At 49.7% G+C, this 27,507-nt stretch overlaps 1 protein-coding gene and 1 non-coding gene across 2 annotated transcripts in view; one reads left to right on the top strand and one right to left on the bottom strand.

The window, feature by feature from the left end:
• Window positions 1-27,507, top strand: part of DPP6 (dipeptidyl peptidase like 6) — an 854,635-nt gene that overhangs the window by 71,587 nt on the left and 755,541 nt on the right. The window lies entirely within an intron of this gene.
• On the bottom strand, window positions 15,026-15,110 carry TRNAR-UCG. Its single transcript has one exon. It is a non-coding gene; the product is annotated as a tRNA-Arg (tRNA).

Genomic DNA, 27,507 nt, shown 5'->3' on the forward strand with positions numbered 1-27,507 from the left:
CAGAGTCCTCTAAGCATCATCGCAGTCGCAGTAGAAAATATTTTATTGCCAAAACCAGTTTCCTTCTGCCCCTTTACAGTCAATTCCTTCCCCCCACAGCCTGGCCCTCGGGAGTCACTGTCAGACTTGCTGTCACAGTCATTCATTTGGTTTTATCCAGAATTTCATGTAAGTGGAATCATGAAGTCTGTCCTTTTGTGGATAGCCTCTTTGTTTTAGTAAAATGTCCTTGAGATTTACCAGTATTGTCCTGTGCATCAGGAGTTCATTCCTTTTATTATTATGACAATAAAAGGGCATCTGGGTTATTTCCTCTTTTTAGCTGTTTTTTTTTTTTAAGTTTATTTGTTTATTTTGAGAGACAGAAAAAAAAGCAAGCGTTGGGGAAGGGCAAAGGGAGAGGGAGAGAGAGAGAATCCCAAGCAGGCTCCACACTGTCAGCACAGAGCCTGATGCGGGGCTCGATCTCAGGAACCATGAGATCATGACCTGAGCCGAGATCAAGACTCAGACCTTCAACCAACTGAGCCACCCAGGCGCCCCTAGCTGTTTTGAATAAAGCTGTAAACATTCACGTACGGGTCATTTTGTGGACATGACTTTGATTTCTTTTGGGAAAATCACTAGAACTAGAATGGATGGTCATATGGTCACAGCATGTTTAACTTATAAGAAGCTGGCACATCATGACTTTCGTGTGGCATATATTTTGTGAATTTATTTGCATCTGTAACTTTTCCAGTGGAGGGGTGGGGGACCTTGCAGATCCTAATTTATTATTAGGCTGCTTGCCTTTCTGTTAGTGAATTGTAAGATTTCTAAGCACGTGTTTTTCAATGTTTGCAAATAGTTTTTTCCAGCATGTGGCCGGTTTAATTTTCTTAATGGCCTTAATAGTGTCTTTTGAAGAGAAAAGTCTTTTAATTTTGATCAAGTCTACTTTACTCATTTTTGCCATTTACGATTTTGCTTTTCCATGTCCTTTTTAAGACATTTTGTCTCACCCAAGGTTACCAACTGTTTTTCCTGTGTTTGCTTCTAGAGATTTGATAGTTTCTTACATTTAGTTCTGTATTGCGTTTCTTTTTACTTTCCAAGACTGTATTTAAATTCATGTCAGTTATTAGCATATAGCGTGGTATTGGTTTCGGGAGTCGAATTTAGTGATTCATCCCCATTCACCCAGTGCTCATCCCAGCAAGTGCTCTCCTTAATGCCCATCCCCCATCTAGCCCAATCCCCTACCCACCTTCTTCCACCCACCCTCAGTTCGTTCTCTTTTGCTAAGAGTCTCTTATGGTTTACCTCCCTCTCTGTTTTTATCTTATTTTATTTTCCTTCTCTTCCCGTGTATTCCCCTGTTTTGTTTCTTAAATTCTGCATGTGGATGAAATCATACAGTATTTGTTTGTCTCTGACTGACTCATTTTGCTTATCATAATCTAGCTCCATTCACGTTGTTGCAAATGGCAAGATTTCATTCTTTTTGATCGCCGAGTAATACTCCATTGTGTGTATTTACCACATCTTCTTTACCCATTCATCAGCCGATGGACATTTTGGGCTCTTTCCATAGTTTGGCTATTGTCGACAGTGCTGCTATAAACACTGGGGTGTGTGTGCCCCTTAGAATCAGTATTTTTTTTTAATTTTTTTAATACTTATTTTTGACAGAGACAGAGCATGAGCGGGGAGGGGCAGAGAGAGAGGGAGACACAGAATCCGAAGCAGGCTCCAGGCTCTGAGCCATCAGCCCAGAGCCCGACGCGGGGCTCGAACTCACGGACCGTGAGATCGTGACCTGAACCCAAGTCGGACGCTTAACTGGCTGAGCCACGCCGGAGCCCCAGTATGTTGTATGTTCTTAAATAAAATAATGTACAGTTGCTTCTTGAACAACACAGGCTTGAAGTGCATGGGTACACTTACATGTGGATAATTTTTTTTTTTTTTTTTAGTGTTTATTTATTTTAGAGAGAGAGAAAGACAGAGTGTGAGTGGGGAGGGGCAGAGAGAGAGAGGGAGACACAGAATCTGAAGCAGGCTCCAGGCTCTGAGCTGTCAGCACAGAGCCCAATGTGGGGCTCGAACTCATGGACCATGAGATTATGACCTGAGCCCAAGTTAGATGCTCAACTGACTGGGCCACCCAGGTGCCCCTCGTTGATATTTTTCGATAAATACATTATGGTACTGCAAATATATTTTTTTCCTTAGGATTTTCTTAACAGTTTTTCTAGCTTTATTGTAAGAGTACAGAATATGATGCATATAAAATATGTGATAATCTACTGTTTGTTCCTGGTACAGTATCTGATCAGCAGTGAGCTATTAGCAATTAAGTTTTGGGGGGGGGGTCAAAAGTTATATATGTAGTTTCGATTGTGAGGGGCATCGGTGCCCTAGCCGCCATGTTGTTCAAGGGTTCAACTGTAATTTATTCCCAAGTTGGGATAGATGTCATGGTGTCTTCAGAAATTAGGCTATGCGCAGGTTTCTGTCTTTTTTTTTTAATGAGAAAACTCTATGCAGAGAAAAAAAATTGACAGTAAAATGAATGTTTTCTCCTTTACAGTTATTTGCAGTTTATTAATGAAATTGTTCTGTAGGGTTGAATCTCCTTGGGTCTCCTCCGTCGTTCCAATCAACGGCACCGTTAGTCATGGGAGAAATCAAGCTCTGCTTTGGGACTCTGTGGTATGGCATGAGATATTTATAGCTCACAGAGATCTTAGAAAGATTAAGCCATTGCTCCGACCTGTAATCCTTTTTAAACATTCAATAAAATTTAGCCAAGTAGGCATATCTACAATGAACTATGTGGAAGGTCCCACGGACACGATTGGGAAGAAATCCCGTGAAGCTTTGATGCGTTTTCTGCTTCTCATCATATTACAGAGAAGTGAAGTCAACTGAGGAGTTAGGTCGGTCCTGTGACTCCATCCCCAGTCATGGGTTGGGCAGGAAGGACGGAAGGCTGGCACTTGTCCACATGTAATTAGGGTGGCTCCAGGGTCAGGTGCCGGATGGGTCTTGGCAACCGACAGGGGGTCACCCCCAGACAGGGGGTCACCCGGCAGGTATGCGGTGGTGCCCGTGTGTGTTTGCGTGTGCAGTGGTAGGGTGGTCTGACCTCCTGTGTCCTTGGACCGATGGGAGTGGTTGTTCCTATGCTCTGAGGATTCTTCCTGGTGGCTCATGACCGAATAAGGGCTGTGGGGCATTTGTTGTCTCTATGAACGAGAGTAGCTTTAGTGTTGGGCACTGTTCATTTTTTACATATGAGCTTTAATGCTGGTCCTGGTCTACATTTGATGCTAGAGGACAGGACTTCTTAGGCGCAGGCTGGTGTCTCTTCATGTTCAGTGGCTTTGCCCATCTTCCTGAACTGATTCGGCCTCGTCTAGCCCAGTCGGTCCCGTGTACCGCCATCAGGTGAGTGTGCCGCTGACAAAGTGTTGGAAGGTGGATTACCTTTGCTGTTCCAGTGATCTGGAAAGGATTGGCTCATTGGAGCCTGGTCTACCTGGGAAATCTCCAGACCACCGGGTGACAGGTCAGCTTCCCTCAAGCGGCGCCATGGGCTTGAGACACAATCTGGGGCCAGGCAGGAGTGAAAGGCCACAGCTTTGACCGGCTCCGTCAGGTAAGCTGCTGGTACCGTTCACAGTGGGTTAACCCGAGGTGTAGCTGATAGTAGGCAGGTGTCTTTGTATTGTACTTGGCGGGGGAGTGGGGGGGGGTGGGGGGGGAGGGGTCCTGCATTTGCTCCTGTGGAAGCATGACCTTAGGGCTTGCTGTTTTCAAACATTCCGTGTGAAGTAGCTTGATTTGCTTGTTTCCTCCTTGGTGATCTCTCCCCACCCCAAAGTTAGATGGTTGGTTAGATGCTTCTAAGGTCCCCATCAGCTTTCAGACACATTGCCTGGTTCAGAATGAGCGTCTGCATGTGTACGAGGAAGAGGGGACAAGAACACACGCGTACACAGAGTGTTCAAATACGTTTGGGTAAGAAAATATTCTTCCATTCCTCCTTTCTCTTACCTGTCTTGTTTTCCTCCAAGGCTCCCCTACGCCGGCTCTCTGCCCCGAGGGTCGGTGACAAAGAACCCAAGCCTCGCGTCCTTCAGTTTGCATCCAGTCCCACTTCGGGGCGGTCCTGAAATCGAGGACCCTGTGAGCAGAGACTCGGGTCGGAAGCTACCAACTGTGTCCTTGGTGCTCGTTCTGCTGGCGTTGAGCCAGAGAGAGCCGCGCTCGACCCAGCAGACCAGCACTGAGCCCTCGCAGGGCTCGCCCGCTTGTCACTCTTGAGTATTTTTATTGCTGGAGCCGAAACTAATCCTTCCTAATGCACTGACCCTTCGACCGTGTCCACATGAGGGGTCACGTTTGGATGAATATTTTTGAGTCGTATTTCGGGGAATTCAATGCCATTAATTCAGTGTTCCTCTTTGTTTCGCAAACGCTTAATACCTACTGTGTGTCAGACACAGAGGCGGCGTGGAGGTGACCGCAAGGCACAAGATCGAGGTACACAGAGGGAAGAGCAAACGTGTTGGACCTGAGAGAATGGAGGTGCACCCCCAAATAAAGAGAATGTGGTGGAAGAAATAGGGTGCGTAGAAAAGCAAGGGTCTTCGCTTTACAGGATAATTATTTCGCTTATGAAAGGAGCCATCTGTGAGGCCACCCTTAGGCACAGGGCTAGAGAACAGATCGTTGAAAATAGGACCAAAAAAAAGCCCCACAAAGCGTCTGGAAACTTTAGCCTGTAGACACTTCTTAGACACTTTCTTAGAGAATTCAGGCAGCTTGAACTAAAAGAGAAAATACAGCACACTTGCCAGAAAATACTACGGTCATAGTTCTGTTTCTTTACTTGGCAAAGTCAGCCTAACGTTTCCCTGCAAGGTCTTGGTGAAAATAAGAGTTTGCCTGTACCTTTGCCTCAACATCAAAATCATTAAAAACGTAGATAGAAGTCAAGATGATTTTCTTTAAGTCTTCACTGAATATCCCTAAAAAATGGATAAAAGCCATAGAGATGTGGAGGCTTTGAAGTCAAAATGCCTGAAATCAAATAATGGGCCCCCCACTCACCAGATGTGTGATCTGGGGCCACTGATGGCACCTGTCAGCCTTAGTTCCGTCATCTGTAAAATGGGAGCAGCGATAAGACTACTCTCCAGAGCTGTTACAAGAATCAGCAAGGTGATGCCTGAGAAGCTCTTGAATAAGTGCTCAACACATAGAGGATTTTCAGGAAACTTCAGTCACTGTTTTTCTTGTTTTTATTTTTCTTACGGTTATGCCCTACAGCATGCAAGATGTTGGCAGGTGCTTGGACGTGGGACTGGAGCCCGGCAGGTAGGGTTGTCGCAAATACACGTAAGCCAAGACCCAAAGTCAGTGTTTGTGGAAGATAGACAAGCCGAGCCCCCGCGGTAGGGAGGAGAGGGGAGAAGGGGAAGGACTTCGGGACCCTGCAGGGTCTCAGAGCACAACTGTTACGGTGGCCAGTCAGCTGTATTAGTCCTCGTGGGTCGCTTCTCTGAAAGACAATAATGAGGAACCCTATCCTGACCGACGGCATCGCAAACAGATGCGTTCCTCTCCGGGTTTCCCTGCCAGAATGCAGGGGGAGTCACGAAGGTGCATCGGTCAGAGTGCACTCATGCATTTAACACTAATAATAACAACTAACGTATTTTGTTAAAAACAGCAAGGACTTCAGCTTCAGTGGAAAAATGTCTTAGAAATAATTTGTCAGTCAAAGTGAAAGGTCTGGTGTTCAGCCAGGTTGGGAGCGCGAGAAACCATTTTCATGCAAAACGGGGAAAATTCTCAGCATTTGCCAAAGTTGAGCTTCTCGGAGGTCATGATGGAGCCTTAAGGACCACTGTCCAAGAGGAGGGGGTAAGAGGCCGGGGGTGTCCGTGGGGACTTGCCGTCGTCCAGCGGCTGTGCTTTTGGTGGCCTGTGGGGGCGGGAGACAGACCCCAGGCAGACCCCTCACCCCTGCCTCCCGAGCCTCTCAACATCCCTGCGCTCCTGTCCAGCCGTCGTGGCTTCTGCTCGTTCTCTCATCACCACTGCGCCTTAAATGCAGAAATCTTCAAGTGTCCTCTCCCTTTTTCTCCCTGTCCCCGGTTTTCCTTACCACCCAAAGCTCAATGTGGCAGTGTGGGCTTAAGTGGCACCATCATGCCGTCATCACAAAGCTGGACCGTGGCCACACCTTCTTGTGAGGGGTGCTGGGGATGGAGTTGTGGGCAGGGGAGAGGCAAGAGGAGGCCCTGGCGGGTGACAGCCAGCCGTCTCTGCCACCATCGGACTGCCCTTCTCTTAGATGACGTGTGTAGTACTAATTCCTGGGCCACCACATCCATCTCAGGTATCAGCCCCTCGAGATAAGAGCTGTGACTGGTTTATCTCTGCCTCCCCAGTGCTCGGCATCATTTCTTAACGTGTCATCTTACACACACACACACACACACACACACACACACACACACACACAGTATACAGGTGAAATTTTGGGCAAGGCATGAGATCTCTGAATGTTATTCCCGGGTTTGTGACGGAGTGTCTTCATTCTTAGGTCAGAGCCTTTTCTCCTTATGTCTCTGGCTACTATCTGATCTATACGCTAATTTAAGAATTTAAGAGTCTTTATTGTAAAGCACACAGGAAGAACTCTCCGTAGACCCGCGTATCTGGGCAACACCTGTGGAAATGAAAGCCAACGTTAAGACAGGTGGGAGCACGGGAAGGAGGGGTGTCGCTGCCTTTCAGATCCTGGGGCCCCGAGAAGCAGGCAGACTCCTGGGACATAATGCCACCTCGGGGCACGTGTGACTGTCAGGGCATCATTCTCCTCTTCCTGTGGCAGCAAAATGAACATTCTGGAAGTAGAGATTCCCGTTCCACTGGTTTTGGCATGTGCATTCCTGGATTAGGAAGGAAACCAGTAGGCAAAAGTGAGCGTGCTGACCCCACTTGCTATATCCGTTTTGTTCTTTCTTCCACGCATTCCCCCACGAGGCCTTTATGGTTTTAGAATTCGAGCTCTCTGAATGTGAACCTTTTAGGTGTAGCTGCGAGTTCTGATCTCATCTTTGGTTCTGTGACGCCCCGCTCTTGAGAGCAAAGCTGTGATCCGTGGCAAGGAAGTTTGACTGGTTACCCCCGGGGTCTCTGTCACCGGTCCCGTGGCCGTGAGGAGTGAACACTGGGTCTGTGCATGCTCAGTGCGACAGGTGTAAGGGCCTGGTTGAAAGTGATCACTCACTCCTTCCAGCAACTTCCATCGAGCACCTGCTTCCTGCGCTTCCTGTGCTGGGGCAGGAGACATTCGGGCAAGCCTGTCCTGCAGTGCAGACCTGCCTCCAGCATTGTGTCTGTGCACATGGTGTGTCCTCGCCTCCTCTGATGACAGCGGAAATTCACGTTCCGAGTGCACTGTGCCTTCCCTCGGCCGCATGGATCTCATGACAGGGCAGGAGCAGGGTGACCCGGGGGAGGCGAGGGGATTGCAGGACGTGTCTAGCTTGCATCTCTTTGCTCGCTTTCCTGCTCTGTCTCCCTTTCCTCATTTGTGAGTCGCCTTGCGGGGAACGCATCGGCCGACGGTGTCGGGACGTCACCCTCTCTGTCCCCAGCTCCACCCACGGAGGGCTGCTTCTGTCCCAGGAAGACTAACGTCACAGCTCCCAGAGGGTCTAGGGCATCCCCAAGCCAAACGTGTGACCAGTGGCTGTGGGGACATCAGTGTCATAATTACCAACTTCACAGACCCTCTGCCCACACTTGAGGCCAGAGGGGGAGCGCCCTTGACCTTTACCCCGGGCTGCAGACAGGAAGGGCTGTGGTTTTGTCGTGCCGTTTCTTTAGTTTACGCTTGTGCTCAAGAGACGGCTTTGACAGGTGTTCGCTACTTCCGGTGGCAAACTGAACATTCCAAAACATTCCACATTCCAGTAGAAGACTGAACGGAATAGCAAAGAGGAAAGAGACTACGTGACATGTTGGGGAACAAACTAAATGGCTTAGATGTGGCATTTGACAACTTGGGGTGGGTGGAAAAATGAACCTCTCCTCTCGCTCCAAAGTTGGTGAAACTGTGATTCTGGAACAATCTATATTCCTGAAAGTACCTGAGTAGGAAAATCCTTTACTTCCAATCCATGCCTGTCCTTTGAGGAAAAATCTTGGTGGAAGAAGAAAATGAAAGATGTTAACAGGCAGTCTATAACTCTCTCTCTCCCTTCCAGACATCTGAGAAAACACAAAGGTAATTACAAACTTCTCTTTCAAAACAAAACACTCAAGGGACGCCTGGGTGGCTCCGTCGGTTGACTGTCCGACTCTTTGATTTTTTTTTAATTTTTTTTTTTTAACGTTTATTTATTTTTGAGACAGAGAGAGAGAGCATGAACAGGGGAGGGGCAGAGAGAGAGGAAGACACAGAATCTGAAACAGGCTCCAGGCTCTGAGCTGTCAGCACAGAGCCCGACGCGGGGCTGGAACTCACGGACCGTGAGATCATGACCTGAGCCAAAGTCAGACGCTTAACTGACCAAGCTACCCAGGCGCCCCAACTCTTTGATTTTGACTCAAGTTGTGATCTCACAGTTCGTGGGGTTGAACCCCATGTCAGGCTCTACATTGAGTATGGAGCCTGCATGGGATTCTCTCTCTCCCTCTGCCCCTCTATCCTGATTACGTGCTCTCGCTCTCTCTCGCTCTCTCTCTCGCTCTCTCTCTCGCTCTCTCTGAAAAACAAAACAACACAATGCAAAACAAAACAAAAACACTCACTACATTGTTTAGAAACTACTGGCACACGTGATATCTGACGTCTGACCTACCTCCCTTCTGCTGAAACTCGATCAACCCCTTTCAATCACAGTCCCCGTTGGGAACAGAAAATACACCCATCTGTCACTCTTTAAAGACATCTTCACGTAAGAATTGCTTTCACACTCATTCCATGCAATCATGCCTTCCTGCGAAGTTCTCCGAGCCTCTCGTCTGTTTGTCCAGGTGGAGACACAAGTTATCTTACTGTTTTCTCATGGTCTCCTCTGAACTCCTTCCAAGATCTGTTCGTCTTACTTCTGCAGGGCCCCAAACTGAACATGGACTTTTTAATTAAGATGTGACCCAGCCGGGCATTTGCTTAGATCTTGCAGATCGGAAACTGTGCCCCGAAGGAAAGATTGGGCAGATACAAAGATTTGACCTCCTTGTCTCAGTCCAGACTTGAAAAGAATCAGATGATTACCCAGTACACAGAACACAGAACCACAGAAATCACACTGGAGTGGAGTGCTATCTCTGTCCAGGTCAATGGCATGCCACAACATTAAATTCAGCTTTTAGCAAGAATCATCGGTGAAGTTTTCCTTTCAAATCCTGCAAGCTCTGGATTTTTTTCATGCACAGACAAATTTATCCTAAAGCTTCCATAGAGGATTTAAATTTCAGCAAGAAATATTTCTTATGAGGAGAACCCATCAGGCGGTTTGTAAGTTCCTGGAGCAAACGGCCTTATTATTTCGTACTTCTCTTTATCCTATAGAACACCTTGCACAGAGATGGGTTTATAGAGTTGGTGTTCAAAAGCTTTCTCAAATCATTTAATTTGAATGAAACTTCAGAAAAATAGGGGGAAAAAGATTTACTGTAATAAGTAAGTAATAAATGCGTTTCTAGTAAAGCCACATGGTTCCAGAGTAAAGTCTGTTTGGTGTGGATTGATTTGTTTAGTATTCCGTAGGTGCAGCTTACTTAGAAAATAAGCATCTTTCTTTTTATCTGTCCAGATGTCATTTATTGTTGGGTAACAGTTGTAATGCACCGATTCCCAATCTTTTCTGCAGAGAAGTGTCTCCTTGGTAAGTACCACATAGAATCAAACAGACCTGGGAAAGGATCAAGTCGGACCGATATTTTTTTTTTTTTTTTGGCTCATGGGAAACTAAACAAAATGTCAACCGCATTCTGTTTCCGTTGGGTTTCCTTGCGTTATCTGCTAACCCCAGAGCCTTGACATTGGTGTGGGCACAGCGGCAGGTGGACTGGTGCTTGGTCCCGGGTACTGACCTCCCTTCTCACGGTGGGTTGTCCTGAGGCTCTGTGCCTGGGGAGGACAGGCAGGACTTTGTTCCTCTGCCTCCCCTGGTACCATTGTTTTGTTGTCTGATTTAAATACGGAGTTCAGTACGTAGGTGTGTGAGTGCAGCATAAATAATACGGTGTCCTCCTTCAGAGCCAGCGGCTGCCGTCCGGGGAGACGCCGTGATTTACGAGGAGGGAGGCAGCCTGTGGGGTGCTTTGTCATCAGCCAGTGTGGAGCTGGTCAGAGAGACGGGCCTGGGGGGGTGGGGGGTTGGCGGGAGGGAGGACAGGACGCACGAGGAGGACTGAATTGGGGTACGGGGACCTGAACATTGGAAGTCATTGGAACATTGGAAGTCAGTCCTAAAAAGCACACCGGGAGTCGTTCCACAGCCGCCCCCTAATTACCCTTTGTCCCTGGAGGATCCCGGGGAGCGAGGGTGGGATTTTCTCAGCGAACTTCATCTTCGGTGGGTGGCTTTTCCTGTGAGTTCTTTGCCTTGGTGGAGGAAGGGGGGCACGGAAAGGCAATGTGTCAACGTGAGGGTGGCCAGAAGCTGGTGGCCTGTGCTCCGCTCGCGGCCAGGAGGGCGGGCCACGTTGGAGCTGCCCGGGCGTGATGGTCGTGAGCTGTGCCTATGGGCACGACCACTAGGTCCCTCCTGCTTGCAGCCCATCCGACAGTGGAGACCAGCTTGTCCTGCCTGCCGGTTAGGGAGGGTCTGCGGCTGTGAGTGTGAGTGTGTGTGTGTGTGTGTGTGTGTGTGTGTGTGTGTGTGTGAATGGGGCAGATGGACAGAATTACCTTCATTCATCTGGACTGAGGATGGGCGTTTGCACTTTGTTTTTAGTGTTCCAAGTTCTGATGTCAGCTGGCCTTTTCCAAACTTGACTCACCGTGATTGCTGAGGGAGCCAAGGGGGAGAGGGGTCAGGGAGGGGCCCGGGGAGGTGGGAGGAAGATCAGCGGTGACCTCCGTCTGGCTCACTCGCCTTCCGTTGTCCGGATGGGCAGGTGCAGGGGGTGGACGTGCTTCTTCCCACGGACGGGGACCTTGGGAGACGAGGGGTCAGGAGGACTCCCGCACACGGTCGGGGGGGATAAGTGAATCCCAGAAGTGCAGTCTCCACGAGCTCCGAATTACTGTGGACGTCGCATTGCTGTTCCCGGCACAGAGCTGAGGAGTCGGTGGAAGGTGTGGCCAGTACGATGCAGGTGCACCAGCCAGGGGGCAGCAGGGCTGGGGACGGTCAGCTGCTCGACTCATTAAACGGGATGTCTTCCTCTGGAAAAACCAAAGCCACATCTTAACCTGGTGGGAGAGTTGGTGTGTGTGCCCTGATAGGCGTCTCCCCTTCCGGGTCACAGAGATCACCAGCCGGAGGGAGGGGGGCCGGCGACGTGGGGCTGGAAGGCGCTGAATGGACGGAGGTGCCCAGCACCGTGTGAGCGTGTCAGAGCTGGTGAGTATGTGCGTGTGGACGCGTGAGCATGTGTGTGAATGGCAGTGAGTGTGAGCAGGTGTGCCTATGGGCGCTCAGGGACAGGAGAATTCCCTTTGTCTCAAATCTTCGTAATCTTGGCCGAGGTTTGGGGACGGTGCCTCCCCTCCAGTGACCGTCCCCAGGCGCATCGCCTGCAGAATGACAGAGCCGCGGGCCTCAGAGCAGAGCGGTCAGCCTGCGCACGTTTAGCACATAGTTTCATTTTACTTATTTATTTGGGGGAGGGACTCTTCTTCATTTTTTCCAGCCCTTGTGAGATGTAACTGCCGTATAACGTTGTGTACGTTTAAGGTGCGTGAGCGATGGCCTGATGGACTTGGGTGTCTTGTGACATGGCGAGCCCTCCGTCACCTCACGTCGTCACCGTTTCTGTCTTAGCGCGTAATTTTAAAACTCACCGAAGAACACAGGAGGAAGGAGTGACTTCCGAGTTTCTTAAGCCTTGGAAAGGTAGGGTCAGAGTCCCGTTTTAGGGTTTTCCGTTATCGGCCGAAAATGGATTCACATTTTGTGTGCGTTCTGGGTTATTAAACTCTCGAGAATGTGTTTGGGCACAAAATGTCAGGATACAGAGCCCACAGGGAATGTGCAACGGTGCCTACAGCAGTAGGAGGGATGGTTCCCCAAAGGCTAGAGAAAGAAGCAGGTGTTTGCAGAGCACAGGTACAGAAGAAATGCCTGCAGCTGACCTCTGGCAGGGGGACTGTGGTTAGCACCCAGAAGAGGCAGAGCGGGGGTGGGGGGCGGGGGGAAGAAAAGAGCCCACACAAGATTTTGAAAGGCGATGTGGCTCACTGCCTTTTGAGGAGGGCATTGTGACAATTCTTACCTGTCTCTCCCATTAGGGAATCAAATACTTAAAAATATTTATATTTATTTTAGAGTGATCTTTTTGGTGTTGTTTTATTGAAAACAGTAAAGAAGGGGAACCTGGGTGGTTCAGTCAGTTAAGTATCCAGTTTCGGCTCAGGTCACAATCTCGCGGTTCGTGAGTTCAAGCCCCGCGTCAGGCTCTGTGCTGACAGCTCAGAGCCCGGAGCCTGCTTCGGGTTCTGTGTCTCCCTCTCTCTCTGCCCCTCCCCTGCTCGCACTCTGTCTCTCTCGCTCTTTCAAAAATAAATAAATGTTAAAGAAGTAAAAAGAAAATAAACAAAAACCCCTCCAGTTCCTACTTAATGTTTTTCTGAATTCAATAGTTTACATTGTTACAAGAAAGTCAACATTCAAGCAAAGCTATAAAAATTCCCCTGTAAATGTTTTTAGTGACTCTTCTCATAAAATAGTTTCTTTGTAGTAAAAACGTGAATGCAAACCAGTTTTTAAAAGATTTGGCTTTCTGCAGCAGGGATATTTGGTCTTCTTGCCTGGGTTCAGCTAATGTACATTTCCTGAGAGCCTCTGGGCTCTGGCTGTACTTGTGTGTGTGTATTTTGTCCAACCCCATATGTGCTCATTCAGTGCCCAAGGGACGCGTTTTGACAGAGTCCCCATGAGTCGCTCACTGCCCATCAGACAGCAGTCTGTCATGGCCGTGCTGACTCCAGGACTAACTTGTGCTCCAAAAAATTCTCTCTCTCTCTCTCTTTTTTTTTAAGTTTATTCATTTGAAAGAGCAAGTGTGAGCAGGGGAGGGGCAGAGAGAGAGAGAGAGAGAGAGAGAGAGAGAATCCATTTTATGTATATGTATATGCATACGTATATGTGTATGTGTATATGCACAAGTATATATGTACTTGAATATATCAATATCAATATCAGTATATCTATATCATGAATAGGAACATATTCAAATATATATGAACGTGTATGAGAATACACACACACACACACACACACACACACACACACACACAGAGGGGCTTCAAGAGTATTGATTCACTGAACAGATGAGAGCATGTTGGCGGAGACATTGGATCCAGCACCAAGATCGCACCTGTCATCTTCCAAACACGCCTTTAGGCTGTCCTTCTGTGACTTCCTCGAGGTTGACGTTAATACTCATTCAGCCTTTACATCACGTGAATAAAAAATACCGTGTGGGAGTGATCTGCCCAGAGCCCGGCAGTCCTTCGGAAAATCTGCCTCCGGGATTCCGCCAGTTCTGTGCCTGACTGACGCGTTCTCTGTGGGGTTCCAGCCTCGGCCACGAATCCCTCGGCAAACGGCACCTGGCGACCGTCACCCAGGGTTGTACCTTTGGAGATGTGCATGCACACGCTCCTCTCACTCCCTCTCCCCTGCATACAAGGGACTTCGTCCCCATGTCTGTGAAAGAGGACGACAGAGGCTGAAAGAGACATTGTGTGAGTCGTTCGCAGACTCGGACCGCCTTCGCGACCTCATCCGTTCATCCTTCCACCTTTACTGGAGGGGGGCTGGTCCTCCTTTGTGTCCCCAAGATCCCTCTGGGGCGGGTTCTAAACCACACTGAAAGCAGATCACAGTTAATAGCCCGTCCTTGTCTGCCACTCGGCGCATCCCCTGCCTGCACTAAGGACAGGACCTCATGCTCCAGTTCCAGGCGATCTTTGCTAAGGCGTTAACGGTGACTGTTCTAGGAGCTGCTGGGGGGGCTTGATGTCCAATCAGTTTCTTCCAGTAGGGGATTCTTGGAGACACTTGTATCACCGCTGGTGGGGCAATGAGCCGACGTAGAATCGTGCTATACAATGCTAGACCTGGAAGGGGCCTTGCACACCTGTATTTCAGCTCTTGCCTCTTACAGGTGGGGGTAAAGAGCTCTCTGGGCTGAGTGAGGGGAATTCGAACCCAGACCGTGTCACTAACCCCAGCTCGGTGTATTTCCTACAGCCGCCTGTTCCCCTAAAAGAACAAAGCTCTAATGAGGGACTACAAAAGTGTGAGTGGTAGTTTTAGGAAGGAAGTCCTTCTCTCAGATCATGCCACATACTAGCAACTTCCCTGCCAACTCCAGCCGCTTTCAATAAAAGTTGAGCTGTAATATTCAAGGAATAACGGGGTGTGTGATAGGACACTGGACTGACGTTCCCCGGGGGCTGGTTTTTAAACCATTTTGGTACCCGACATTAAATTTATTGTTAGTGACTTTAGGGATATGTGACATAACTTCAGTGCCCTGGTGAGTGGAATGTAGGGAGAGCCATCCATCTGATCGGGAATGACGGTGGCTTTAGACTTGAAGAATATACGGAGCTTGAGAGACTTGCCTGTGCCTTTAATGGTTCCCCAACATCTGCTGGAAGTTGCCCATAAGTCAGTGATTTAAACTTAATTTTTCTGGTGCTTGTTTCTTTAAAAACATTTTCTTAAATGTTTGTTTATTTTTGAGAGAGAGAGAGAGAGCGGGGAAGGGGCAGAGAGGGAGGGAGACACAGAATCCGACGCAGGCTCTAGGCTCTGAGCTGTCAGCACAGAGCCTGACATGGGGCTCGAACCCACGAACTGGGAGATCATGACCTGAGCCGAAGTCAGACGCTCAACCGACTGAGCCACCCAGGCGTGCCCTTGTTTCTTTTTATTAAAAGCTCTCTCCTAAAATATCTAATTTCATGGGAATTTTGATTAGTTACGCAGTATTTTTTTTTCTAAATGAAATACAGGTCAAAAGTGGTATTGACTTCAGGTATGAATTTCATTTTGCTTTTTGTAGTGCTTATGAAAAAAATAAAATTTCCCCGTTGCACACTTCTCTTCCCTGCAGAGAATTTCCACTTACCTGTTTTTAGATGATGCTTAGAGGTTTTTAATTTGCCCTAAGCAGGCATTTGGTGCTCCTCAGGTGAAATGTAATTCAGCATTACAGCTGGCTACTTCGAGTCTGCCTTCTCCGTAGGAGATTTCCAGAAGCTATAAAAATAAATCGTCCTTTAAATGTGTAAGTAAAGGCAGGAATCAGTCTGAAGGGGATCTGGGAATCCGAGAATCGGAAGACCCGTGTCTCCGGGTCAGCACGGACAGTGTGACATTTCAGGGTCACCCGGCAGAGGCCAGGGATAGGGCTCTGGGCTTTCTACCAGCTGAGGCAGGGACGGAAGGCCCTTGCTGGTACTGTTGACAGAAATCCTGTGTGGGAGCAAGCCCTCCACTCTCGAGGCATCTCCTTGTTGGTGGAGCCCAAGATGGTGTCTTCGTAGGGTTCTCATTTATTTGTTCGTCTCTTCCTTCCTTCCCTCCCTCCCTCCCTCCCTCCCGCCCGCCCGCCCGCCTGCCTTCCTTCCTTCCTTCCTTTCCTTCCTTCCCTTCCCTTCTTCCCTACTTCCTTCCTTCCTTCCCTCCCTCCCACCTACCTTCCTTCCTTCCTTCCTTCCTTCCTTCCTTCCTTTCCTTCCTTCCCTTCCTTCCCTTCCCTTCTTCCCTCCTTCCTTCCTTCCCTTCCCTTCTTCCCTACTTCCTTCCTTCCCTTCCCTTCTTTCCTCCTTCCTTCCTTCCCTCCCGCCCTCCTTCCTTTCCTTCCTTCCTTCCTTCCTTCCTTCCCTCCCTCCCTCCCTCCCTCCTTCCCTCCTTCCTTCCCTCCCTCCCTCCTTCCTTCCTCCCTTCCTTCCTTCCTTCCTTCCTTCCCTCCCTCCCTCCCTCCCTCCCTCCCTCCTTTCCTCCTTCCTTCCTTCCTTCCTTCCTTCCTTCCTTCCTTCCCTTCCCTTCCCTTCCCTTCCCTTCCCCCCTCCTTCCTTCCTTCCTTCCCTCCCTCCTTCCCTCCTTCCTTCCTTCCCTCCCTCCTTCCCTCCTTCCTTCCTTCCCTCCCTTCCTCCCTCCCTCCCTTCCCTCCCTCCCTCCCTCCCTCCCTCCCTCCTTCCTTCCTTCCTTCCTTCCTTCCTTCCTTCCTTCCTTCCTTCCTTCCAAGAGACAGAGAGAGGAAGCACAGGCAGGGAAGGGGCAGAGAGAGGGAGAGAGAATCCCAAGCAGGCTCTGTGCTGTGAGGACAGAGCCCAACGTGGGGCTTGAACCCACGGACTCCTCATGACCTGAGCCGAAGTCAAGAATCAGATGCTCCACTGAATGAGCCACCCAGGCGCCCCATCCGTGGGGTTCTTTCCAAAAGGAATGAAGGCAGGGGCAATGTGATACAGTGACTTAGTGGATGTTGTGCTTGATAAATCCCCCCGTAGAAAAACGTCACACGGCTTTGCTGTCCATGTGCCACCACCATAATGACATTCGGCCATTAAAGTTAATTCAGGAAAGGTTGGGAGGGGAAATAAAAGCACCAGATGGAAGGTGTGGGTGTCTTGGCTCCCACCTCCCTCCCACCTGCCTTCGAGACCCAGACAACGTGTTACTTCCTCCGGGAGGTCTTCTCGGAGGGACTCGGGCCGCGTGGAGCACTGTCCTGGCAAACCTCCTTGGTACTCGTTCACCAAGCCGTCGTTTCCCAGTCGGGGGGCGTTGACAAAAGCCCCGGGGTCTGTGTCCGCCCGGCAGCTGCCTTCAAGGGCCGGGACTGTCGTGTGTTGTCTGGTTCGTTTCCCGGCATGCGGCGGACTCTTGTTTTTGTCGCTGTCGAGGAGTTAACACGTAGCGTGGCTGGGGAGGTGCTGGGACCACAGCTGCCAGGTTCGGGGGCGCCGTGGGACTCTAGGACCTGAAGCCGCGGGAACCGGCTGCCTGTTTTCACTGCATACGGTACTGCTTTGAAGAGAGGAATTATTTAGGGCGGAAACAATAACGCTCAGTGTTTGGATATCTTTTAAAATTGTTATTCCTTCCATGTTTTCATTAGCGAACCAATTCGTCTTGTGTCAGAAAGACAGAGGTACAGAAAGCATGGGGATCCCCAGTCATTCTTCAAGGCGCAGTGTCCCAGTCTTTTTCCCAGGAAAGTCTCCTCTGGCCACCAGAACAGAACGACGTGGCCCCTCCGCCCCCCAGACATGGCCTCTGCATCTCCCTTTGGACTCAGCCACTCAGGATTAAGAGAAACCTGCCATCTTCTTGTGCATAAATGTTTTATAGCTGCAGTGTATTATAAATGGTTTTGGGGGGTGGGGGGGGGAACAGACTAGAAAAAGTACAAACAAGAGTGTGTGTTTTTTGTCTCCAGACTTAATACTTCAGAGTCATTGTTTGGGCTTTCCTTCCAAGCCTTTGCATAACTTTGAGGTTTTTCAAGTTTTTTTTTTTAATTTTTTTTTAACATTTATTTATTTGAGAGGGACAGAGTGTGAGCGGGGGAGGGGCAGAGAGAGAGGGAGACACAGAATCCGAAGCAGGCTCCAGGTTCCCAGCGGTCAGCACAGAGCCCGACGTGGGGCTCGACCTCACGGACCACGAGATCACGACCTGAGCTGAAGTTGGACGCTTAACCGACGGAGCCACCCAGGCGCCCCGAGGTCGTTCAAGTTTTAAATCACCCCCAGTGGATAATTTTTGCAAACGGCCTGCAAACAACCAAAAGTAATTCAGTGCCACAAATAATAAATGAAACATATGGAAAAGGGGTGCTGTAACGATATGAGGTTGGTTTGCAAAAAATGGTGGTCCTGAAAGTAAGGAAACTGGGGTAACTGCGTAGGCTTCATAAATGCAGAGTCCCTTTTGGAATTGCCTGCAGCGGGAAAATGCCCTCAGCAGGGCAGAAACACCGGAAAAGGTGACAGTGTAACTTTCGGGAAGGCCGTGTGCTCGGAGTAAAAGACATGTGCGCCTCTCCCTCTCGGGCCTATAATCACACCAGCCGGTCCCTTCAGCCACACCGAGGACTCCTTCAAGGTGCCTCAATATTGCATTTCTTTGGCTATTAGGTTTTAGCCCACACGCAGTGAAATCTAGCTGCGCTGCAATTATGTAGCAGTTCCGTGGTCTTCCAAGGCTGGACGGAACTTCGCCAAGGACTGAAGCTGCTGCACGGAATATTGAAACCCCCGCTTCCGAGTCACCTTCACCTCGGTAGGCTCGCTAATTGCCCCCCACGCCTCCCCCAGGCAAGGCTGGATTGGGGATCGCCGCCCCCTCCCTGGCTTTCCTGCCCCAGTGTTGACTGTGGATGTGCTCATCTGAATAGAACTGGGACCACTCCGGGAACCGTGGTTGGTAGTCTGCCTCGTTTGTAAATATCCATATCCTGGGGCACCTGGGTGGCTCAGTCGGTTGAGCGTCCGACTTTGGCTCAGGTCATGATCTCACAGCTCGTGAGTTCGAGCCCCGTGTTGGGATCTGCGCTGACAGCTCGGAGCCTGGAGCCTGCTTCGGATTCTGTGCCTCCCTCTCTCTCTGCCCCTCCCCTGCTTTCGCTCTGTCTCTCTCTGTCTCTCAAAAATAAATAAACATTAAAATATTTTTTAAAAAATATCTGTATCCCATTATCTCTGTGTATCTGGGGAATGCATGGATGAGACCTGTCTGCATTGAGAAAAGTTCTCTTGCGTTCATTAGGAACTGTAAAATGCCGACACAGTGGGAAGCTGAGGTGCCCCCTGAGACCCCAAAGTTACCCTGCGTGATCAATGCCACACGCAATGCTGAGCCTGTCTGCGCCCACGTGCAGCCATGCTGGGAGTCTGCCGTGTCCTCCAAATAGCCTGAGCAGCCCAGCCCTCCTCTGGAGGGAGAACCGGGCACCTTGAGTCAGGTTTTCGGCCCCTGGGCTGTCGTGTTGTGTCTATGCAGCGACTTTCGCCAACAGCATCATCGCTTTGGGATCACGGGGCAGAGGATACAGTCACGTCCCTTGGGCTTCTGCTCACCCAGTGCACAAGTGTGCGGAGAAGTTTGCACAGTTTTTAGGTATCATTACCTCCTGGAGGCCACCTGCCCTGTGTGCACACGGGGTTTGCCCTGCGGTCGGCACAGAAGTCTGGCAGACAGACAGCAAGGTGCTGACTTCCCAGGAGAATAGTTTCTAGTGTCTTGTCCGCTCACACTGCCTGTTCCTCGTCCTCCTGGGTGCTTCCTGGTTTCCTGCTCCTCTAAATCCTTGTAGTGTTTGCTGTGGAAACCTGTCAGTGCTTTGGGTTAGTATTCCCTGAGCACCCACCACGTGCCATGTAATGGAAATGGAGTTGGGGCACGTGGGTGGTTCAATCAGTTAAGTGTCCAACGTCAGCTCAGGTCATGATCTCGTGGTTTGTGAGTTCAAGTCCCGCATCAGGCTCTGTGCTTATGGCTCAGAGCCTGGAGCCTGCTTCGGATTCTGTGTTTCCTTCTCCCTCTGCCCCTCCCCTGCTCACGCTCTGTCTTTCTCTGTCTCTCAATAATAAATAAACGTTAATGGGGTGCCTGGGTGGCTCAGTCGGTTGAGTGTCCTACTTCAGCTCAGGTCATGAATTCATGGTTTGTGAGTTCAAGTCCCGCATCAGGCTCTGTGCTGACAGCTCAGAGCCTGGAGCCTGCTTCGGATTCTGTATCTCCCTCTCTCTGCCCCTCCCCCGCTTGCACGCTGTCTCTCTCTGTCTCTCAAAAATAAATAAACATTAAAAACATTAAAAAAGGACACAGAGTAATAATTTTGGGCAATCAACTCCTCACAGGGGGCTTTTTTTCATCGTCAAATTCTATCCTACTTAATTTTACTCTTTAATTTCAGTCTGGTTAGAGAGACAAGATTAAAATGCCTTTTTTTTTTTTAAGAAAGACTTTCCAAAGGTGGAAAATTTATATTCAGATAGTTGTAAAAATAACTCTGAGTGACTTTGCTGAGTGACGTTTACGGATGCGTTATGCATTCGGCACTTACAACTTCAGTGGGTGGGGAAGTGGAAAGGTCCCGGACGTGATAATGTTTCCTTGGAGCACAAACGTGTTTTATGATGGTCAGAACCGGGGGGGGGGGGGGGGGGGGGGGGGGAATTACTGCAGAGTCTAAACGTTGTTTCACTGGCACATAATATTTCGACGTTTTCCTTTCACGTCAAGGGGCTGGGCTGGGATCCCCCCAAAGAGCTGTAAAGCTGAGAGCAGACAGCAGCAAACAGATGGAATTTAGTGCCTTCGTTAATTTCATGCTAACGTGTCGCCGGGGCATCCAGGAACGCTGTAGTTCTTGTCTGCCAGCGGGAAGAATCAGGGACCGGAGGGATGGCTTATGGTCCTGATACACAGTTGCCGATGCTTGGATGTTCTGGGCGACGACGGCCCCTCCGTGCCCGGCCCCGCGTTCTCAAGTGGGGAACCGCGTCCTTTCCGCACGCACAGGGGCCCAGCGCTTGGCCCTTCGCCGAACCAGGCTGGCTTAATAGCAAGGTCCAGTCTTCGCATCAGAAAAGCTGCGTTTCCTGACCCTGGGAAGCGGTTTTGGCCTCAGCGTTTCTTTGTTAAGAAGGGTCTGCAGTACGAGAGGAGATGTTAAGAGTAGCTCTGTCTTCCTTGGTGTTAACAGTCTGCAGTGGGTACACTTGGGCACGTTTTAATCCACCCGTTACACATAACTCGGTGCCCAGGTACAAGACGGAAGGAGGCGTCAGTGGCCCGTCCCCGTCACGCGGCCAGTGGGTAGGCCGGGCCATCTGTCCGGGAACCCGGGCACTGAAACACACAGCCACTGTCCCCTGGTGCTCTCGTGAGGTCCTGCCAGACCCAGGGAGCCGACGAGAAAGGAGAGGACAGGCAGATCACAGGGTGGGGCCAGCTTTCACGAAGCGTTCCTTTGTAGGTCACCACGGTCTTCCCGGGATGCCTGAAAGCTCCACCCTCCACCTCTGAGCTCTGCCTGTGTCCCCCTCACCTGCTCATGCAGCTCAGCCAGGCTGGACACAGCCTAGCATCACATAACCTGAACATCATCGTGCACGCTCTGACACAATGCCTTCTTTTTTAAAAAAATTTTTAAAAGGGTTATTTATTTTTGCGAGAGAGAGACAGAGCGCAAGCAGGAGAGGGGCCGAGAGAGAGGGAGACACAGAATCCGAAGCAGGCTCCAGGCTCCGAGCTGTCAGCACGGAGCACGACGTGGGGCTTGAACTCACGAACTGTGAGATCGACACGCCGTCACTGTTCATCCTAGCTACGTCTTGCTAAAATCCCATGGGGAGAACGGAACACAGTGGTGCTCAACTATTAAAGCCGTTTCCCCAGACGAAACCGTTAAGGAAGGTCAATAGATAAAACCAGCCCCGTCCTCACTCGCCGCCCAGCCTAGGGCATCCGTGATGTGCCAAGGGCTCTGCAGAGGAAAGGAGAAACGTCAAGAGCGTTTGACGGTCCTTGAGTGAGAGGAGCGCCAAGGTCTCTGCCACTTTGAAACTGAGCTGCTTTTTTTCTGGTAATCGAGACACGGTTGGACGTTCCTACGGGTTGGCCTCCACTTGAGATGTTGTTATAGACCATTAGCAGACAAAAAAAGAAAAAAAAATCCTGTATTTGAAATTTTAACATGAAATAAGGGAAGAAAACCCATATGATTTCTTTTAACTCCGCCAGTGGACTAATGCAGGTGCTGACGACGTCTCACTTTCCGGGGCTAATCCAGGCTCTCGGCTGTGCTGCCTGTGGGGGGTCAGGCGTTCTTACAGGTTTTTGGGGATTGTGCAAATGTCGGGTACTCACCATTTACAGATTTCTGCTGTATGTTGTCTCCCAGGGATATGCTTTCCAAGGGTGCAGGGTGGGGAGGAGCAGAGAGAAGGAGACACAGAATCCGAAGCAGACCCCAGGCTCTGAGCTGTCAGCACAGAGCCCGACGCGGGGCTCGAACCCACAGACTGTGAGATCATGCCCTGAGCTGATGTTGGACGCTTGACCGCCTGAGCCATCCAGACGCCCCATTAAGATACATTCCTAAGTTGATAAAACACTTGAAGATAAACTGCAGTTTCGATGTAAACTTAGCTGCCTACCAGCAGAGCCAGGTAGATGGGTCTCGGGAGCTGGAGTGAATAATTACGTTTAGCATGCTGTGGGTATCCAGCCCTCCAGTGTCATGGGCATGTATGAATTCTGGGAAGAAAAGGCCTCGGCTCCTGATGTCCCCAACTAGCTTGCTCCTAACTGTCGTCAGTAGCTGCCTACGTAATAGAACTTGTGGGCCACTGAGAGCCAAGACTCACTCCCAAATATCTCTTTATAGACCCGCAGCCAGCAAGGTCTGCATTGCTCGGCTCTGTGCCTCAACACCAGATGGTTTCGAAAACACAAGAATTCCTGGAGGTTTGGTTCCGTCTCTCTCGTGCCTGGATGGCACAGCACCGAGGGTGAAGTGGGCGTCTGCAAGCGTGGATAGGCTCTGACACTTCGGCACCATGTTTTTGAGCGAGCTCAGATGGGAGAGGGGGTGTGGATGGGTCTAGAGGAAGAGAAGAGTTGCTCGTGGGATGGGAATGGTCACTGGGCAGGAGTGGTGTCGGGGAGGATTCTGAGGATTTGTCCACTGGTGGTAGAGGAAGAAATACTGAGGTCGCCCGGCAGCAATGCCCGTCACGGGTGTGTGAGGGAGGAGTGATGCCATGCGTGTTTCTAGGGGCCGTCTCTGCTTTAGAGTTTGGGGGCGGAAAGCAGACCTCAGCCCAGAGTAGAAAGGGTGACGGGGTGGGTTCGACCGAGAGAGTCGGCCACAGACCTTCACGGGGCCAAGTACGGGTGCCTAGGAAACTCCACGCCCGCTCCTGTCCCAGTTCTGCCCCGGTCTGTCGTTATCTTTCTGTTCTGAAAATGTCAGGATCGTTTTCCTTGTGGCTTTTCAGCCTCGGGTTCAGATTAAAACAGGACATTTAGAGGGGAAAAAAGAATGAAGCATCACTTTTCAGACAGGTTTTCAAGAAAGGAGAAAAGGGCTTTGGTTATTTTTCGAGACCTGCGAAAGGTCAGGTTATGACCAAAGACGAAGGTGAGGTTGGTGTTGCCTTTACGTGAACTGTGTTACTCGGTTCTTCCCCGGGAGCGGTGTCTCCATTGATTCGGGTGAACCACAAAACCCCTTGGTAAGCAGCCTGCCGGCTGTGGAATCGCATTCAAAATACGTTACTTGCGTCTTACAAGTCTTTGCTAATGTGTATGTTCCAGATAACACGATTGAAAGGGAAAAAAAAAATTAAATCTGTGTGGAGACTCCGGGGATCTGAGTTTTAAACAAAGGAGCTTGCTTTAAGAGGGAAATCAGTGCTGTTAGTTTAGCCATGCTTAAAATTAGTAGGCGTTTGACAAAAGCTGAGCTTGTCAGACGCTACCCTGACACAAAATCCTGTCAGTTTGGGGGATGCGTTTCCTGGGTGTATCAGGTAGTGCTATTTAAGCACCCCAGAAACTCAGCGGGCTTAACACACCAGCCATGTAGTTAGGAAAATCACGTGTCCGGTCTTGGCTGATCTTGGCTGGACTTGGTCAGCTGTATGTCGGCTGCTTGGCTGGCTCTGCTCTAGACCGAGCCCGCCAGGGGTGTCTTAGCGGGGACGGCCCTGCTCCATATGTGTCCCCTTCTCTTCCTCCTGCACCCGGGGGACCTGGTCTTTGCATATAGATGAGACAGAAATGCAAGAAAGCGAGGGCTGTAGGCAAGCTCTCCTGACGTGTAGGCTCAGAACAGCCCCACGGTCACTTCCCTCATTCTGTTGCTCTGAGCAAGTTCCGTGGCTGAAGGGATGGAAAAATAGGTTCCATTCACTTTGCGGAAGGAACTCCAGTGTCACACGGATTATGGATAAAGGAAGCATGAAGAACTGAGCCCATTAGTGCGATTTACTGCAGTTAGACCGGTCTTGAGGTCTCACGGATGCTATTAACAGCCCGTCCCGACCCAGAATGTGCCCACCCTGGGCACATGACGATGGTAGTTGCATAACGGTGGGGGGATTGTCATGGCCAACGTTCACCCTCACTTTCAGTGTTGTTTTTTATAGGCTTGTTGGAGTTTAGAGCCCCGGACTGGTATGAAGAAATGTGGTTCTTGGAACTTTTTTCTGCCCATGGTTAATACATCAATCCAGCGTTTACCAGATGGCTACTGGATGAGAAGCATGTGCTGTGTCTTGGCTCAGGGAGATGAAGTGGGAAAAGGACTGACATCTACCATGTGGCCATCTCAGGTCAAGAACTGGGGTAGGAACTTTGAAATCTCCAAGCTAAATGTGACAGGCATTTTAATGGAGAGATCCTACAGCAGCCCCTGACTTAAGATGGTTTGACTTATAAATTTTGGGCTTTGAATGGTACAAAAGTGATACCCATTCAACAGAAAGCCTACATGGAATTTTGAATCTGGGTCTTTCCCCAGGGCTAGCGACAGGAGACGCAGTCCTCCTCTGTGATGCCAGGCAGTGGCCGCAGCTCCCAGTGGCCACGCGATCACGAGAGTCACCCGCCGATGCGTTGACGACCATCTACATCCACAGAGCCATTTCGTCTGTCACTTTCAGTATGGCGTTCCATTCATTATAGGAGATGTTCGATGCTTTATTGTAAAATAGGCTTGTGTTAGATGATTTTGCCCAACTATAAGCCAACGTGAGTGGTTCTGAGCACATTCGAGGTGGGCTCAGCTAAGCTGTGATGTTCCTAGTAGGTTAGGTGTATGAAATGCATTTTCGACCCAACCGTATTTTCAACCTTATACGGGTTTATTGGGATGTAACCCCATTGTTAGTGAGGACGATCTGTCCATGCATTCTTGTAGGGTCAGTTCAGGCATATGTCCAAAGTGTGAAGATTTCTTGGGGCCATTGATGACAAAGAAAGAGGATTAGGTTTTGGGGGTTGAGGTTTGAGTGCGAAAAATAAAAATACGTACATAGAGGTTTCCTATGGCTTTGGTGGTGGCTACAGTTTTGGTATGTAGAAAACAATGATAGTTGGTAGTCCTGCAAACTTTGAACTGCTTTTCAAAGAATGTTTGTGTGTAGAGTTTGAAGCCACAAAGATTGCCTTTAGAAAGCAAGAGAAGCCATTCCCTCCCCCTCTATATGAGATTATCTGGAATTTTCCATTCAGCTTTGGAGAGCTCCAGACTGTGGTTTATAGGAAGAATTTTCCATGACTTTCTGTTGGTTCAGAACGTTACAGCTTTGCTTATCGGGCACACATATAGAACTAAAGCGTGAGTAAGCTGCATTTCTCTGGAGGTGTGCTCCCCACACGTTTGTCTCCTGCGGCAGCTGTTAATGGTTTTAAAGAGGGTCGTTACGGTCTGTCGTGTCAAAAGATGTCATTTCCTTCTGCCTTTTTCTTTGTGCTCATGCTTTTGAAAATGAGGGTACAATCAGACCTGAAAAAAATAGCACTTTGTGTCATGACCTACAAAAAGCAGTGTTGGCATGATACGAATTCTACTCTCCAGCGTGTATGTCGGCAGATAACTGGAGGAAGTTGAGGTTATCTGAAGAGGGCTGTTTTTCAGACCCCATCTTGGAGGTCTTTCAACACAATTCTCACCCCAAGAAAGTAGCTAATTTGATTTGACTCTGGTGTAGCTCCGCTCTATCCTCGAGGGATCGTCTGAGCTGGCGGCCAGTGCCGCCTGAGAGGAGCCAGCTCCGTCCAGGGGGCCGAGCACCCGGCCTGGGTGGGCATGGGGGGCACACTCCAGCCAGTGTTCCCTTTCTACTGGGAGCAGAATGGATGAAGGCAAAATATTTGGTCCGTGTGGTCAGGCCCTGGGATCTGATTTTTGATTCTCTTTATTTTTAATTAAAAAATTTTTTAACTTTAAATTTTAGTTAATATACAGTGTTAATAATTGGTTTCAGAAGTCGGATGCAGTGATTCATCGCTTACATACAACACCCAGTGCTCATCCCAACAAGCGTGCTCCTTAATGCCCATCCCCCATCTAGCCCATCCCCCACTGACCTCCCTCCATCAACCCGCAGTTCGTTCCCTATTGTTGAATCTCTTGTGGTTTGATTCCCCTTCTTCTCTTCTCCTCACTTCCCATATGTTCATCCGTTTTGGTTCTTAAATTCCACGTGTGCGTGAAATCAGCTACTCTGGAGAGCAGTATGGAGGTTCCTCAAAACACTAAAAGTAGCACTTCCCTACGATCCAGCAATTGCGCTACCAGGTATTTACCCAAAGGGTACAAAAATGCTGATTCAAAAGGGCACATGCACCCCAGTGTTTATAGCAGTGCTAGCAACAATAGCCAAACTATGGAGAGAGCCCAATGTCCATTGACTAAGGAGTGGATAAACATGTGGTGTGTATATACAGTGGAATGTTACTCAACCGTCAAAAAGAATGAGATCTTGCCATTTGCAATGTGGATACAGCTAGAGAGTATTATGCTAAGTGAGATAAGTCAGCCAGAGAAAGACAGACATCGTCTGGTTTCACTCATATGTGGATCCTCTTTAAATGGAAGGAAGTATGTGAAGTCATTAACATTAATTAACTGCTCACCGAGGATTCAATTTAGGGCCTGGGAGACCCTACAAAGAGGCAGGAAGAGTGGAACTGAAGGGAGGAAGCTCCAGGGGCCATGGCAGGGGAGCCCAGACAGAGCCGCTGATGCTCAAGAGGCTGGACCTGGCGGCTGGCTGTCCTATCAGGAAAGGCTGGGTTTGGCTGGAGCTGTGGCCCGCACGTCTGGGGAGGATCGGGGGGGCAGTGGCAGTGGTTTCCCTGGGACTTGCACTTCATCTGCAGTTGGAAAGGCACTCTGCCTTCCAGAGCTGGCGTCCCTGGAAATGCAGCAGGCGTCTGCCATTCACTAGCCCGCCCTCAACCAGTGCTTTATAGGCACTGTGCTCCCCGAAGAGATTGGTTCCTACTAGCCTTATCTCAGTCGAGTGGGCAGGACTGGAGGCTTGGGGTCTCAGATGGGGTTGGTCATGGGTGGGACATGTGGAACTGCAGACCTGGAGGAGGCCAGGCCCCGGGGAGAACCCTACAAAGTCCGGTCTGAGGGGCTGGCACCAAGGGGCCCCACCGGTGAGTGAGGCACAATGACAGGGAACACGGTTTGCAGGAAGTAGGAGCGTCTGTGCCACCCGTGGTTCTGAAATAAATTAACAACTAACAGTAGGTGTTTTACCTCGATGCT

Source organism: Panthera tigris, chromosome A2 (assembly GCF_018350195.1).
Source record: "Panthera tigris isolate Pti1 chromosome A2, P.tigris_Pti1_mat1.1, whole genome shotgun sequence".
NCBI classification, from domain to species: domain Eukaryota; kingdom Metazoa; phylum Chordata; class Mammalia; order Carnivora; family Felidae; genus Panthera; species Panthera tigris.